Genomic DNA, 14,457 nt, shown 5'->3' on the forward strand with positions numbered 1-14,457 from the left:
CTAAAAATTTTGATTGGATGTGTTTGGGGGAATGATGGAAGTGGGAGGGGGGCTTGTTGCCCTCCAATCATCTTCGACTATTAAAAAGGGCACTAGAACTCTCGATTTCTTATCGAATGAGCCCCCTTTGAAGCTTCTACGACGACCCCTTCCATATGAAGTGCCTCTGGGAAAAAAAAATTAATAAAACATTGGAGCCGTATGGACTTTACTATAGGCAACGCTACAGCGTTGCCTCTGATATCTCTGGTTTAAGAGTCACATTTGAATTAGATCCAAGAAAATTGAAATCCCAGTAGCAACAACGTGTATTGGGGACCCCTACCCTCGAAAGTATTTGTTCTGCCTCTGTAAATAAAATCCCTAAAATTGCGCTACGGTACTAACGGCAATAATTTTATCACAATTCTACCAATTTCACGGGGTGCTCCCATTTCATCTAACCGTCACAAGCACTAAACGACATAACATCTAACCGTCAGGACATCGACACGTCAGGACATCGACAAAAAAATTATAAGTTTATATAATAGTAATAAATATATAATATTTTAGAAACAAATTTCGGCTATATATTTGAACATCAGGGGGATGGGGGTAAAGCATAGCATATATTAAATACGCAACCTAACCTAGGTACGTTTCCCCCCCTAAACCCTAAAAAACTGAAGTTTTAAAATTTGTCGATGTCCTAACGGTTAGTGGTTCTGACGGATTTTTTTTTCTCGATGTTATGATGGATTTTGTGGACATCTTGACTTTAGCAGTCCTGACGGTTAGATGTCTGCCAATTTCACTACGACAGAACCAAAATATTGATTTTGAAATCAGTAAGGGCCAATTTTCACGAGAATGAGAGCTGGATGGAAACCTTAATCCACGTGTTTTCACGCTGGATTTGTTCATTGAAAGTATTATTGTGCTTCCATCCTCCTTTAATCCATCTCTTGTTAAATTTGATGAAGATCTCAAGTTCAACTCTGCCTTGGACCAGAGTAGAAATCTTTTTGAACAAATGGTTATTTTCACGAGGATAGGAGGAAATAGAGAGGGAGTAGTCAATCCTGAATCGGCCCACTTAAAGATAGGACTGGGGCCGCAATTAGCGATAAGGAAAAAACTAAAGAGAGATGGTCAGAACATTTTGAGAATTTGCTAAACCGAGATACAGTTGCAGAAAAAGAAATAGAGGAAAATGACAAAGTTTTTAATACCTCGGATGTGAAGGAAGATTTGTTTTGTGAGGGATTAGCGACAGTACTAAAAGGATTAAAAAATAATACGGCCCCATGCGCTGATAGTGTCGTAAATGAATTTTTAAAATATGGTGGCTCTGAGGTTAGAAATAAGTTACTGAAGATTATGGATACGATTTTTGAAAAGGGGGAAGTACCTAACGATTTTAGAAAAACCTTAATTAAGCCACTTTATAAGAAAGGTGATAAGAGGGAGTGCGATATTTATCGAGGCATTGGTCTGGTTTCTCTGCGCGGCAATTTATTTTGTAATATTATACTTTTTATACTGAGGGATGCTGTAGACAAAGTTTTAGGAGAAGAAGAATGCGGTTTTGGACAAGGTAGAGGATGCGTCAACAAGAATTTCACTCTTAGGCTAATAATTGAGAAGTACCTGAATTTTCAAACACCTTTGGTCCTCAGTTTTATAGATTATGAGCAAGCGTTCGATTCGTTGGTAGATGGAAATTGTCTTAAGGAGCACAGGAAAGGCAATGGCAGACCACGGAATCAAATGGGAAGCGAAAAGTCTCCCGGAGTTAGATTATGCTGATGATAAGTGTGAGTGGTTGTAGAGTGCAGGGCCATGCCCATGGGGGGATACCAGACTTGAACCTCTCCCCCTCCCGAAAAACAAAAATTGTTCGACTAGCACAAAAGTAAAAAAAAAGTACATGTGAACAAATCTTAGTGTTGCCTTTTGTGAAGTTTTCTATGCCACCTTCACACTAAATCCCTGGATACGATCCTGGTAGTTGTTTCTACCGACAAAAGAACCATCTTGGTAAAATTAAGGGAAAGCCGGCCGATTTCAGGCCTGAGACGAAGTGAATATAGTGACATATAAAACATGCATGAGTACCAGCCTATTAGTTTCTGGTTAGCTATAACAACTAGCCTTATCAGCCAAAAAGTGTGCTATCAACAACAAAACAAACACAAATATGTAAAAATTATTCAAAATTACTGGTCATTGAGGTGTCGACAGGAATAAACTGCTTCTCATCGATAGGAAGAATTGCCAGCAATTTTCGTTTGTACGTCCCATACGTCGATTCAGAATGATGAATGGGAACTATCCTTTCGTCACAGAAGAAAAATCTCCATTTGGATAGATCTACTTTAGCTTCTCTTCTTAAAGCCAGTGCATAAAAAATCGACCATTGAGCCGCCTATAAGATAAAGATAACTTCTATATATTAAACAGAGTTAATAACTGTATATATTTTTTTCTCAAAAACGGTTTTGATTTTGGGAAAAAAATTCTTACAAATGATGTCACAAATGCCCAGACGTCTAATCGTTTAATGGTTTTACTTTCTACAGCGAATAAAATAAGATGAAATTAATGTTGTTTTGCAAAAGAGATTAAAAGAAGTGTCTTTATTTTCACCGAGCGAAGCTCAGTCCCCTTGTTTTTCTGATATATATTACAACGTTGATCACTAAGCTGATGAAAGAATTCCAGACAAAGAAAATAAAAAAAAGGTAATTAATTAAAATTAATTAATTTTCTATGTATTAAAAACTTTTGAACATCATGACTTGAAGAGAAAAATATGTTAAAACAAAGGTGCATAAATAATCCACTTTGATGTCCCTTAGCTAAGCTGAGCTGAAGATATAGGATGAATTGTAGTTGGACACAGAAATGTGCTTTGACGAAGCTATTGCAGTCTGAAGGTACCAGAAACCAGGGGAGTTGTCCAATGAACCATAGCTTTAGGGGTAAAGGGTTTCCCCGTTAATCTGATGAGCTATTGTCAACGGGAGAGCAACAAGTTGGTTGAATAAGAAAAAGTTTTAAGACAGAGAAGAGTGCGGGGTGATCCATTTCATAGATATTTTGTGTTCTGGTATACAGAAAATAGTTAAATAGATTCATATACTTCCTCCAGTGGGGTCAATTTATAGAAATGAAGCAGGGGGGGGGGAGGCAAAAATGCATTCTGAGAATCAAGAGGGGGGGGGTGCGTTTTAAAATGAAAACACACAAAAACTCATTTCCAATGAATAGGAATTAAGGGGATTCGCCCCCCTCCCATTGATACCGCTGACTTCCATAAGACGTTTTCAAAATCGTGATAATAAAAACTTAATGCCTTCCAATAAATTACGAGTTAGCTAATCCTATCTCTTATCACCTAAGCTAGCACCATGTGCATTATCGAATTATTTTGGTTCCTTAGTTAACAGTATGATGATTTTGAGAAATATTTCAAATCGTGGCTTATACCAATGACACATTGTCCTAGCCTGTATTTGAATGTAGCTTTTGTTTCTTTCGCTCAGGCTTCCATCACACACAATTTCATTTAGAATTGTGGCCACAATTTTTCTGGGTAAACACTTCTATTGAAGTTTTTAGGGATATTAGAGAAGATATTTGAAGATACTAAATTCCAGAGGGTTGAAGGTACCCTTCTGTGTGTTAGCCGGTATCTGTCAAAGAATAGGTTGATAGAGCGTTTTCACCCTCCTGCCATGGTATGGGCGCGTAGCCTATTTCTCGTTGAGAGGATAGGAACGGACGCATCCCCTAGGGAATCCAACGGAGAGCCTCCACACGAGACGCGCGCGAAAGTATGATGCTTACTTAATTTTTTGCTTGTTTTGTGTGTGTATTGATTATTATGTATTGTATAGTGTTTTTGAAATTAACCTGTAGCGCCTTTGCTAATAGTAGCTTTTCTTCGTTACTGCTAGAAGAAAAATGGCCCCTGAAAATTTAGGGCAGGTCCATACCACCCTTACTGGAAAACATGAGATGTATCAACCAGCCCTTCACGCTCAGACAGATACTCCAACATAGGGCCACACATCAGTAAATAACAACAGCAGTTTTCATCGATTTTATCACCCCATTCAATTGGGCTGTCGGTCGTGAGAGCTGGATGGCAATGCTGGAAGATGGAGTACCGCTCATGATCGTCCAGGCATTTTCCACATACACACGAACCTGCATCCAAGTCAACGGAGAGATCTCGTTTTGGTTCAATATTGAATTCGGTGTGAGACAAGGTTGTATCCTCACCCCAGAGCTTTTCAACTTTGTAATGGACTGGATTTTGATGAAAGCCATGCAACGCTGCGCTAAAATCAACTGAAACTCAGATCTCAAAGTCACTGATTTGGACTCGAACGGAATATTTTTTTGCTGCTAGGTAGTTCTTCCCTGGAAACGCAGGACACACTCCAAACAGTATATGCAGAAGCAGCTCCCATGGGATTGAAGATCGGAACTGAGAAGACGAAGGAGGTGACCAACAATTAACCTGACTCACCTTTAATTATTATTCACTGCCAAACTGAGTTGAGAAATTCAAATACTAGGCTCAATCAGAGTAATGAAATCAGAACCAGCATATTAGTAGCCTCTTCTGTCTTCTGACAACTAATTGGGCTGCACTGGAAAATGAGGAAGATTAGTATTAAGACTAAAAGCCAAGTCTATTAATCCCTTGTTTGCTTTATCCTCCTATATGGATGCAAAACATGGCAAATCCAAAGTATCCAAAATTCTGAATTCGTTTGACCCTAGGTGCATAAGGCACAAACTCAGACGGAGTCTACACAACCATGTCTGAATAAAACAATAAGACAATGTTTTGAACAACTCCCCTGGCTTGGCCCTGCCTGTTGCAGGACTGATAACTCCTTTGATTCTATGGCCCTTTGGTGCAAATCATTTAAAGGCTAGAAAAAAGGCGTGGAGGTCAGTCAAAGCCCTGGAAGAACATCAATCAAATCTGACCTAGAACTGATATTAGGTCTAGACGACTATCAGACTTTGAATAAAACTAGCATTATCGTAATTTTTGCTGCTCAACGCTAATTTAATAAAAATTTAATTTAAAATGTGCCTCTTAGCCTAGTCCAATAATGTGTAAAAAAAAAAAAAAAAAACTGACAATACATAAACAAGTTTTCCATCAATTACAATTATTAGGTTTATTTAATAAACTATAATATTTTCCAAAATATTGTGAGGGAGGGGTAACCCCACCCCCTTTGTCCCTCTCAAGTGATATATATGCCCAAAAGCACAAGAGTACAATTGAACTCTCCAAACATATCAAAACTCATGAGACACTTTATACACCAAAACTGCACACTTTTGCCTCTATACAGGTAGGTCAAAACAGGAAACTCACCACCTAAAGTATAAAGAGTAAAATCTCAACATCTTCAGACATCATAGACATCTCAACCAATCCAAATGCATAACAGGACAACTAGACCCCCAAAAACATCTCAACCTACCCAAAAATCATAAAACAAGAAATTGACACACAAATTAACGCATCCTCGCATTTCATTAACCACAGTGTAAACTTTCCTAAAGATTAAATGAAAATGATTTACCTGATAGCCCAACAGTAAATGTATTCTTTTCTGCTATGACGGACTCAGCAGCTGAAACCAATTTCTCTATAAGTCGTTCGGAAACCCTTTGGCTGTCTTTGACGACTTCAATTTTTCTTACATCTTGGAAATTCTCACACATTTTAACACATGCTGATAGAAACATCTTTCAACCTGAGAAAAAGTACTCGACTTAGTTAAATACCTTTAAAAAATTAGCAAAGCAAGGTAATTCATCTGGCAAGCAATTTCTTTGTTATTTAGATCTACTATGAACAAAAGAAAATTTTCCTTTGCTTTTGCCCAAAAAAATGCCTGCGTTTTTTCTATCATTGGACTCATTTTCAGTTCAGTAACAGAACAAGGATATAAGAATGGGGGGGGGATCCTTGCAAAAAATTTCCATTCTAAATTAAGCCCTGCGAACTTTACTGATATAGAAAGTTGCAAAAGTGGTCCTCTGCTTCTATCGTCATTTATCAGTCAGTTTTGAAAAGCTATTCACAAAACAATATTTATAGGGTGAATCAGGGAAAGTCCGACAGTGGGAAAAGTCCGACACCGACCTTCAATTTGTTTATGGTCCATTGTATTTGTGGAAGGCTTTATTTTCTTCCATATTAGTAGCAGTAGGCAACAGTGCCATCAACTTCCGGCAGGGTTAGCACGCCTTCTGTTCAGAAGGTTTTGCGATTTTTTAGAAACACAGGTAACTGACTTTACTTTAACTTATGCAGATTATAAAGAGAGACAGAGAATTTTTTTTTCATTTCTTAGAAACTAGAAGACCAGGAGCATCTTCCTGATTTTTTAAAATAGGCTAGTTATTAGTTGAAGAGGGGTGTCAGTCTTACCCCCGAAAAAGGCTCATCTGGGGAGAGTCAGACTTTCTCCCTATGGGGGAAGTTTGGCATGGTTGTCGGACTTGCCCAATGCTACCGAAGATCGATATTTTAAATGGTAGAAGCCAGTAACCATCCTTAGATGGCTCTACTAACTTAGTGGAATGTAGTGTTGCGTGTATCATTCATGTATTGCAGTTCTGTGCCTGCTTTCGTTTATCTTTCTCCCTTGTCATTGTTTTTCCGTCTTAACCTTCACTTGTAACCCACCGTGCAAAAATGGGGTAGCAAAGTAGACATGCTACTTGGCAGGTATCAAATTTAATGGCAGATTTTGTCTGAAAATATATAACATATAAAAATAATTTTTGCTCAAAGGATAGCAGTCAAAACACAAATTGTGCTCCGCTGTGCAAAAAGTGGGGTAGCATAGTAGCAGTGCTACTTGGCAGTTTTCATTGCCTAGTAAAATCTGTTGGCATATTTTTTCCAAAAATACCAGTGCTTCCACTATCCCCGAATATTTGGGGATTTCCCCCAATATCTGGCTTCTCATAAGCATTCTCCAAATCGGTTCCGCAAAAACCCCTTTCGTTCAGGGTTGCCACTCCTAGTGAATTATCACTGATGACAATTCACCCCTAGTAGCTATGACTCACTTGATTTGACATATTTTTTTTCACTACTTTCAAAAGTTTATGTATCAAGTATTTACTACACATCAAAACCAGACATAGATCATTAAATTACTGACCTTTCTTCCTATGCTAGTAAAACTATACTGACCTTTTTATAGTTGTAGTATAGTGATCAATGAGTATTAAGCATGCAGTTGGGTATGCATTATTTTTATAATACGAATATCATTGGAGTGTACTACCATAAACTAGCTATATACAGTATACTTGAAGACTTTAAATAATACACACCATTAGCAGTATTAGAGTAAATATAATACAGTACTTTAATATGATTAAATATGATTCAGAAAACTATTGATATTTCTAACTACAAACTATACTAAGTTACATTTGTTATTTTTCTGAAAATTTTACCTATAGAAATACTTTTTGTTCAAAGAAAAGCTGTCAAAACACAGATTGTGCTGTTAAAGTGTTGGCAGCTTTTGGAATTCTGCTACTGGCAGTTTTGGAACTTTTTGCACACATGCTTGTGACAGGTTTTCGAATAAATTAATCAATTCATTCATAATTCCCCTTCGAATAAATTCATCCATTCATTCATAATTCCTTTGTCTTTTCTAGATGCCTAGAAATTATGTTCGGAAAACACAACGCGGGGTTGGAGGAACATATGATGCAACTCAGCTACAAAACGCGCTAGCAGAGATACCGTATCTTCAAAGAGATTGTCAATGCTACAGGCTTCCAAAGTGTTTCAGATACAGCGCACTACCTTGCATGACCGTCTTATGAAGAAGACACAAGTCAAAAAACCAGTTTGTGGTGGAGGGAGGAGCCCAAAAATTCCCGCTGAAATAGAAAAGGATATGGCTCAGGGTCTCCGAATACTTGAAAAGTGGGGCATAGGTCTCAGCAACCAGGAATTTCTTGACCAAGTGTAAGACTATCTCATCAAGAACAAAGTTCAAACAAGATTTAAGGACAACCGACCTGGTCATGACTGGTGGGTGGGGTTCAAGTGACAAAACAAAATTTCACAAAAGAAACCAGAAAAGTTAGAAAAAAAAGGACTTTTGCATCAATCTGACCCCTTCATAATGTATGGTTTTTATGAGCTGCTGCATGAAACTGCCACGGCGATGGATATTCTTGACAAGCACCAGTGCTGTTTCAATTTGGACAAGACATCTTTCTGCAGGGATCCTGGCAACACGAAAGTTGCTGGAGCCGAAGGCTCACCAGTCACACGTAGAATAGGTGGTAATGGACGTGAAAATACAACTGTCTTGGCTTGTATCAGTGCAAACGGAGAAAAACTCCCAACTCTAATAGTTTTTCCTGCAAAGAATACCTGGAACTCATGGATACCTGTAGATGGAGATTACCCTGGTGCATCTTACTCATCTACCAAGAACGGGTGGATGACGTCTGATCTCTTTATTAACAGGTTTGAATTCAAATTTCTTCCTCATGTAAAGGGAAAGGCACTTCTCATCTTAGATGAATATGGCTCATATCTTTCTCTTGCTCTTGTCAAACTTGCAAACGAAAATAATGTGTCAATTCTCAAGCTACCTCCACATGCATCACAAATGCTTCAACCTCTCGATAAAGTTGATTTCAAGTGAATGAAAGTGTCTTATGATCAGAATCTCGTGAGATGACAGAGGAAGCACCCTGGCGACATTCTGTCAAAGAAGGATTTTGTATGTCTCTTATCAAAGGTATGGGATACCTATATTACTCCTAGTCTGATCGAAAATTCCTTCAAAGCAACTGGAATCTTCGATCTGAGTGTTCCAATGAGAGTAAACCCATCCGTAATTGACCAGACCAAGTTTAAACTTGCCAAGTTGAGACGCTATGCACAAATGAAAAAGGAACAAGAGGAATAGGCAGACACATCTAAAGTCACAACCACTATCAACACTAAACTAGAAAAAATTACCTTTTCTGTTACCTTTAGTCCAAGGAAGTTGTTTGGCAACCAATCAAAAACTTTTGAAGAGATTCTTCTTGACTCAATCAAGCAGCCTGACCCACAATCAGTTTCAGGAATAGAAAAACGGAAGAAACTTGCAAGAGAGGCAGAAGTGATAACACCAAAAGAACATCTAGAGGTGCTTAAGAGGAAAGAAAATCTGAAAGCAATAGGCAAAGGGAAGAAGAAAAGTTCAGATGGGAAGGGTGTGAAATAAAAAAAAAATCCTCTTAAGAGGGAAGCAAATAGAGATACGAGTGATAGTGAATCAGACATCAGCCTTGAACTTGGCTATGATGTGGATGATCAGAAAATTCAAGATACTATTCAAGGAAGTGACAGTGATGGCAAGGAGACATTCAGTAAGCAAAAGATTGTTCCCAAGCTAAATGAGTACTATGCAGTTAGATACAAGGCCAGGAATGACAAACAAGGTTGGTACATAGGAAGGGTTCTAGACTTTCCTGACGAGGGAAGTTAAGCTCAAGTCTCTTCACTGCTTGAGCCTTGCCACCTACTCATTCAATTGGCCAAAGAAGGACAATATTGATACTGTGGATGACAAATAAATTTTTGCAGGACCAGTAAACTTAGTGGGAACCAGACCATTTGAAATACCCCAAATCCGTCAGATTATTGTATCGTACAATGCAGTTACTGGCAAGCGTCAGTAGATCTTTGTTTTATGCCCATACAAGTAAGCAACAACATATTTGAGTCACTTCTGTATCTGAAGTCAAACCATAATTTGTGTGATATGTTTTTCTTTTTTAAAATACAAGCAATCATTTACATTCAGTGATTTGTGCACCTCGGCAAAGATACTTGTAACGTTTATCTGTCGGGTAAGTCCGACACTGTCGGAGTTACCCCACAGCAGCAGAAAAAAGTAGGGTCTGACCTTTTGATGCCAGTCAGTTTGACATAAAAATTGCTTGCTTATGGACTTATAGTGATTCCTTGATGCCCTTTAAGATGATGAAGTCATATTATTTTTGATATATTGTTGACAAAAGCTAGTAAGGTATGTTGCACTTCCCCCAAAGCTGGGGTAAGTCCAACATATCAAACTGCACCAACTTTGAGACCAGGTGATGGGTTGCAAGCACAGCATACAGGAAAATCAGAAAGTGAATAATATGGGAAAATGCTGTAAAAAAAAAAGGTTGATAGAAGATGATATGAGATAATCACAAAAAAAAAATCTTAAGAGTCAATTTATAAGAAAAAAACATGTTAAGGTGTCGGACTTTCCCCGATTCATCGGGTGAATCAGGGAAAGTCCAACAGTGGGGTAAGTCCGATACCAACCTCCAATTTGTCTATTGTCCATTGTATCTGTGGGAGGCTTTCATATTTTCTTCCATATTAGTAGCAGTAGGCAACAGTGCCATCAACTTCCGGCAGAGATAGCACGCCTTCCGTTCAAAAGGTTTTGAAGATTTTTGGACGGCGATTTTTTTTAGGAACACAGGTAACTGAGTTTACTTTAACTTATGCAGATTATAAAGAAGCTGAGATAGAGACAAGCTAAAAGAGAGCAAATGAGCTAATATTATTAATTGAAGAGATAAGAGGGTTGTCAGTCTTACCCCACAAAAAAGCCCATCTGGGGAAAGTCCGACATGTTGGACTTACCCCCTATGGGTGAAGTTTGGCAGGGGTGTCGGAATTACCCTATGTTACGAAAGATCGATATTTTAAATGGTAGAACAGATTAAATACCTAGGCCCACCTCCACAACTTCTAATGGTTGAGCAATTATTAACCCTGTATGAAGACTAATCCTGAGATAAAAACAATAGAATAAAAAAAAAAAAAATTGTGGTAGAATTGGATTTGCCATTCAAAACTTTTCCTATATATAATCTTCTTCCCTAAAAAATTGCAGCCCCTCCCCTCTGCCCCTCTTAATGAGAGAAAATTAAGCTATGGATAATATCCAAATTTGGGGAATAGTTGATTAAAACAGAAGTGACCCCAAAACATGATTCATTAAAAATAGTATATTATAGCCGAAAGTAAAAATTCAGTTATTATTTCCAGATTGTTTTCTTGTAAAGTTGTATATTATTTTCAGACTTTTTTTTTTAACAAATGGTTGGTCTTTATTTCTTACTCGGCTATCTGATATCTGTGTTTGACGACTGATCAAACTGTTTGTGGTAATAAACTGTCAGTAACTCAACTCAACAGGAACCAAAACTCTAAAAAAGAGCAACTACAGAACAAAAAAGAGCTGTTTTCGTTTTAGATATTCTTTTTTTTAAAGGTAACGTATCTCTTCTGAAATATCTCTTTTCACGAGATGTATGTATCTCTTCTCTTCTGCAAGAAGAGATGTACCTCTTCTTACGCTACAGCTTTTTATAACTTGTTCAAACAAAAGCTCATAGAGTTTCAATGTTGCTATGTAAAAATTTATTTTTAAGTTGTTGTTATTCTTTTTCCTTATGGACAAGTTTTTACTTACTCCACTTCTCTTCCACTGAAAGTGAATATTTGTCCAAATCTCACACAAATAGCCAAATTCTCTCAAAACTGTTTATTTGTCAGTTGAAAGAATCTTAAAAGGTCTGGTAGCAATCAAGGTGTACATACAGTTAAAGCAGGTAATGCAGAAACTGGAATGTGGAATATTAGTAGCCTAAAACACCCAAAGTGCAATGTAACAGTAATTCTTTGTTTATTTTGGGGATTAGATTAGGGCAAAACTAATACCACAGCTTCATAACACATGTGACTGCAAGGCTGCCAATCAATATTATTCTCCCAAAAAAGCAAATGGTCCTTTTTATAACTGTAGTATTGTGATCAATGAGTATCAAGAATGCAGTTGGGTATGGATTATTTTTATAATACCAATATCATTGGAGTGAATAACTCAATCCATAAACTATCAGCAGTAAACTATATACAGTATACTTCAGACTTTGAATACTACAGACCACTAGCAGTATTAGAGTAAATATGATACAGTACTTTTGGTAAAAAGGTACATATACATTTACGGTGTACGGTATTTATGGGTAGTATATTGCTTGCCACTGAATTAGCTAACGTTGTCAATTGTGATTCAGAGAACTATTGATATTTCTAACTGCAAGCTATAGTAAGTTATATTTGATACTTTTCTGCAAATTTTACGTATTGAAATACTTCTTGCTCAAAGAAAAGCCGTCAAAACACAAGTTTTGCTGCTAAAGTGTTGGCAGCTTTTGGAATTCTGCTCCTGGCAGTTTTGGAACTTTTTGCACACCTGCTTGTAACAGGTTTTCGAAAAATTGCATCCATTCACTCATAATCTCCCTTTGAATAAATTCATCCATTCATTCATAATTCCCCTTCAAATAAATTCATCAATTCATCCATAATTCCTTTGTCTTTTCTAGATGCCAAGAAATTATGTTAAGAAGCACAACACGGGGTTGGACGAACATATGATGCAACGCAGCTACAAAACGCACTAGCAAAGATATCTTCAAAGAGCATGTCTATGCTACAGGCTTCCAAAGTTTTTCAGATACCGCGCACTACCTTGCATGACCATCTTATGAAGAAAACAGAAGTCAAAAAGCCAGTTTGTGGTGGGAGGAGCGAAGAAAAACCTGCTTAAATAGAAAAGGATATTACTCAGGGTGTCCAAATACTTGAAAAGTGGGGCATAGGTCTCAGCAAGCAGAAATTTCTTGACCAAGTCCAGGACTATCTCATCAAGAACAAAGTTAAAACAAGATTTAGGGACAACCAACCTGGTCATGACTGGTGGATGGGGTTCAAATGCTGAAACAAAATTTCACAAAAGAAACCAGAAAGACTAGATAACAAAAGACTTTTGCAGCAATCTGACCCCTTCCTAATGTATGGTTTTTATGAGCTGTTGCATGAAACTGCCACGGCGATGGATATTCTTGACAAGCCCCAGTGCTGGTTCAATTTGGACATGACGTCTTTATGCAGGGATCCTGGCAACACAAAAGTTGCTGGAGCCAAAGGGTCACCAGCGTCTTGTAGAACAGGTGGTAATGGACGTGAAAGTATAACTATCTTGGCTTGTATCAGTGCAAACGGAGAAAAACTCCCACCTCTAATAGTTTTCTCTGCAAAGAATACCTGGACCTCCGGGATACCTGTAGATGGAGCATACCCTCGTACATCTTACTCATTTACCAAGAAAGGGTGGATGACGTCTGATCTCTTTATGAACTGGTTTGAATTCCAATTTCTTCCTCATGTAAAGGGAAAGTCACTTCTCATCTTAGATGGACATGGCTCCCATCTTTCTCTTACTCTTGTCAAACTTGCAAACAAAAATAACGTGAAAATTCTCAAGCTACCTCCACATGCTTCAACCTCTTGATAAAGCGATTTTCAAGGGAATGAAAGTGTCTTATGATCAGAATCTCGTGAAATGGTAGAGGGATCACCCAGGCAACATTCGGTCAAAGAGGAATTTTGTATGTCTCTTATCAAAGGTATGGGATACCTATCTCACTCCAAGTCTGATAAAAAGTCGTTCAAAGCAACTGTAATCTTCGATCTGAGTGTTCCAATAAGAGTAAACCCATTTATGATTGACCATACCAAGTTTGAACCTGCCAAATTGAGATGCTATGCACAAATGAAAAAGGAACAAGAGGAAAAGGCAGGCATATCTAAAGTCACAACCACCGTCAACACTGAACTATAAAAAATTACCTTTTCTGTTACCTTTAGTCTAAGGAAGTTGTTTGGCAACCAATCAAAAACTTTTGAAGATTCTTCTTGACTCAATCCAAGCAGCCCAACCTAGCATCAGTTTCAGGAATAGAAAAATGGAAGAAAATTGCAAGAGAGGCAGAAATGATAACATCAAAAGAACATCTAGAGGTGCTTGAGAGGGAAGAAAATCTGAAAGCAAAAGGCAAATGGAAGAAGAAAAGTCCAGATGGGAAGGGTGTGACATCAAAAAAAATTTCTTCCTAAGAGGAAAGCAAATAGAGATTTGAGTGATAGCAAATCAGACATCAGCCTTGAACTTGGCTCTGATGAGGATGATCAGAGTATTCAAGATACTATTCAAGAAAGTGACAGTGATGGCAAGGAGACATTCAGTAAGCAAAAGATTGTTCCCAAGCTAAATGAGTACTATGCAGTTAGATACAGGACCAGGAATGACAAACAAAGTTGGTACATAGGAAGGGTTCTAGACTTTCCTGACGTGGGAAGTTAAGCTCAAGTTTATTCACTGCTTGAGCCTTGCCACCTACTCATTCAATTGGCCAAAGAAAGACAATATTGATACTGTTGATGACAAACCCATTTTTGCAGGACCAGTAAAGTTAGTGGGAACCGGACCATTTGAAATACCCCAAATCCGACAGGTTATTGTGTCTTACAAGGCAGTC

General features: G+C 37.9%; 1 protein-coding gene and 1 long non-coding RNA gene across 2 annotated transcripts in view; one reads left to right on the forward strand and one right to left on the reverse strand.

The window, feature by feature from the left end:
- LOC148939223 (protogenin B-like) overlaps positions 1-14,457 on the forward strand; it is a 181,064-nt gene that overhangs the window by 12,061 nt on the left and 154,546 nt on the right. The gene's annotated exons all lie outside the window — the stretch shown is intronic.
- LOC148939224 (uncharacterized) lies at positions 2,212-5,783 on the reverse strand. The gene is made up of 2 exons (XR_016143543.1): positions 5,604-5,783; positions 2,212-2,410 (listed from the first exon to the last, which is right to left on the reverse strand). It is a non-coding gene; the product is annotated as an uncharacterized LOC148939224 (long non-coding RNA).

This window comes from Artemia sp. Qi Xiang Cuo, chromosome 21 (assembly GCF_049724085.1).
Source record: "Artemia sp. Qi Xiang Cuo chromosome 21, ASM4972408v1, whole genome shotgun sequence".
Classification (NCBI taxonomy): Eukaryota; Metazoa; Arthropoda; class Branchiopoda; order Anostraca; family Artemiidae; genus Artemia; species Artemia sp. Qi Xiang Cuo.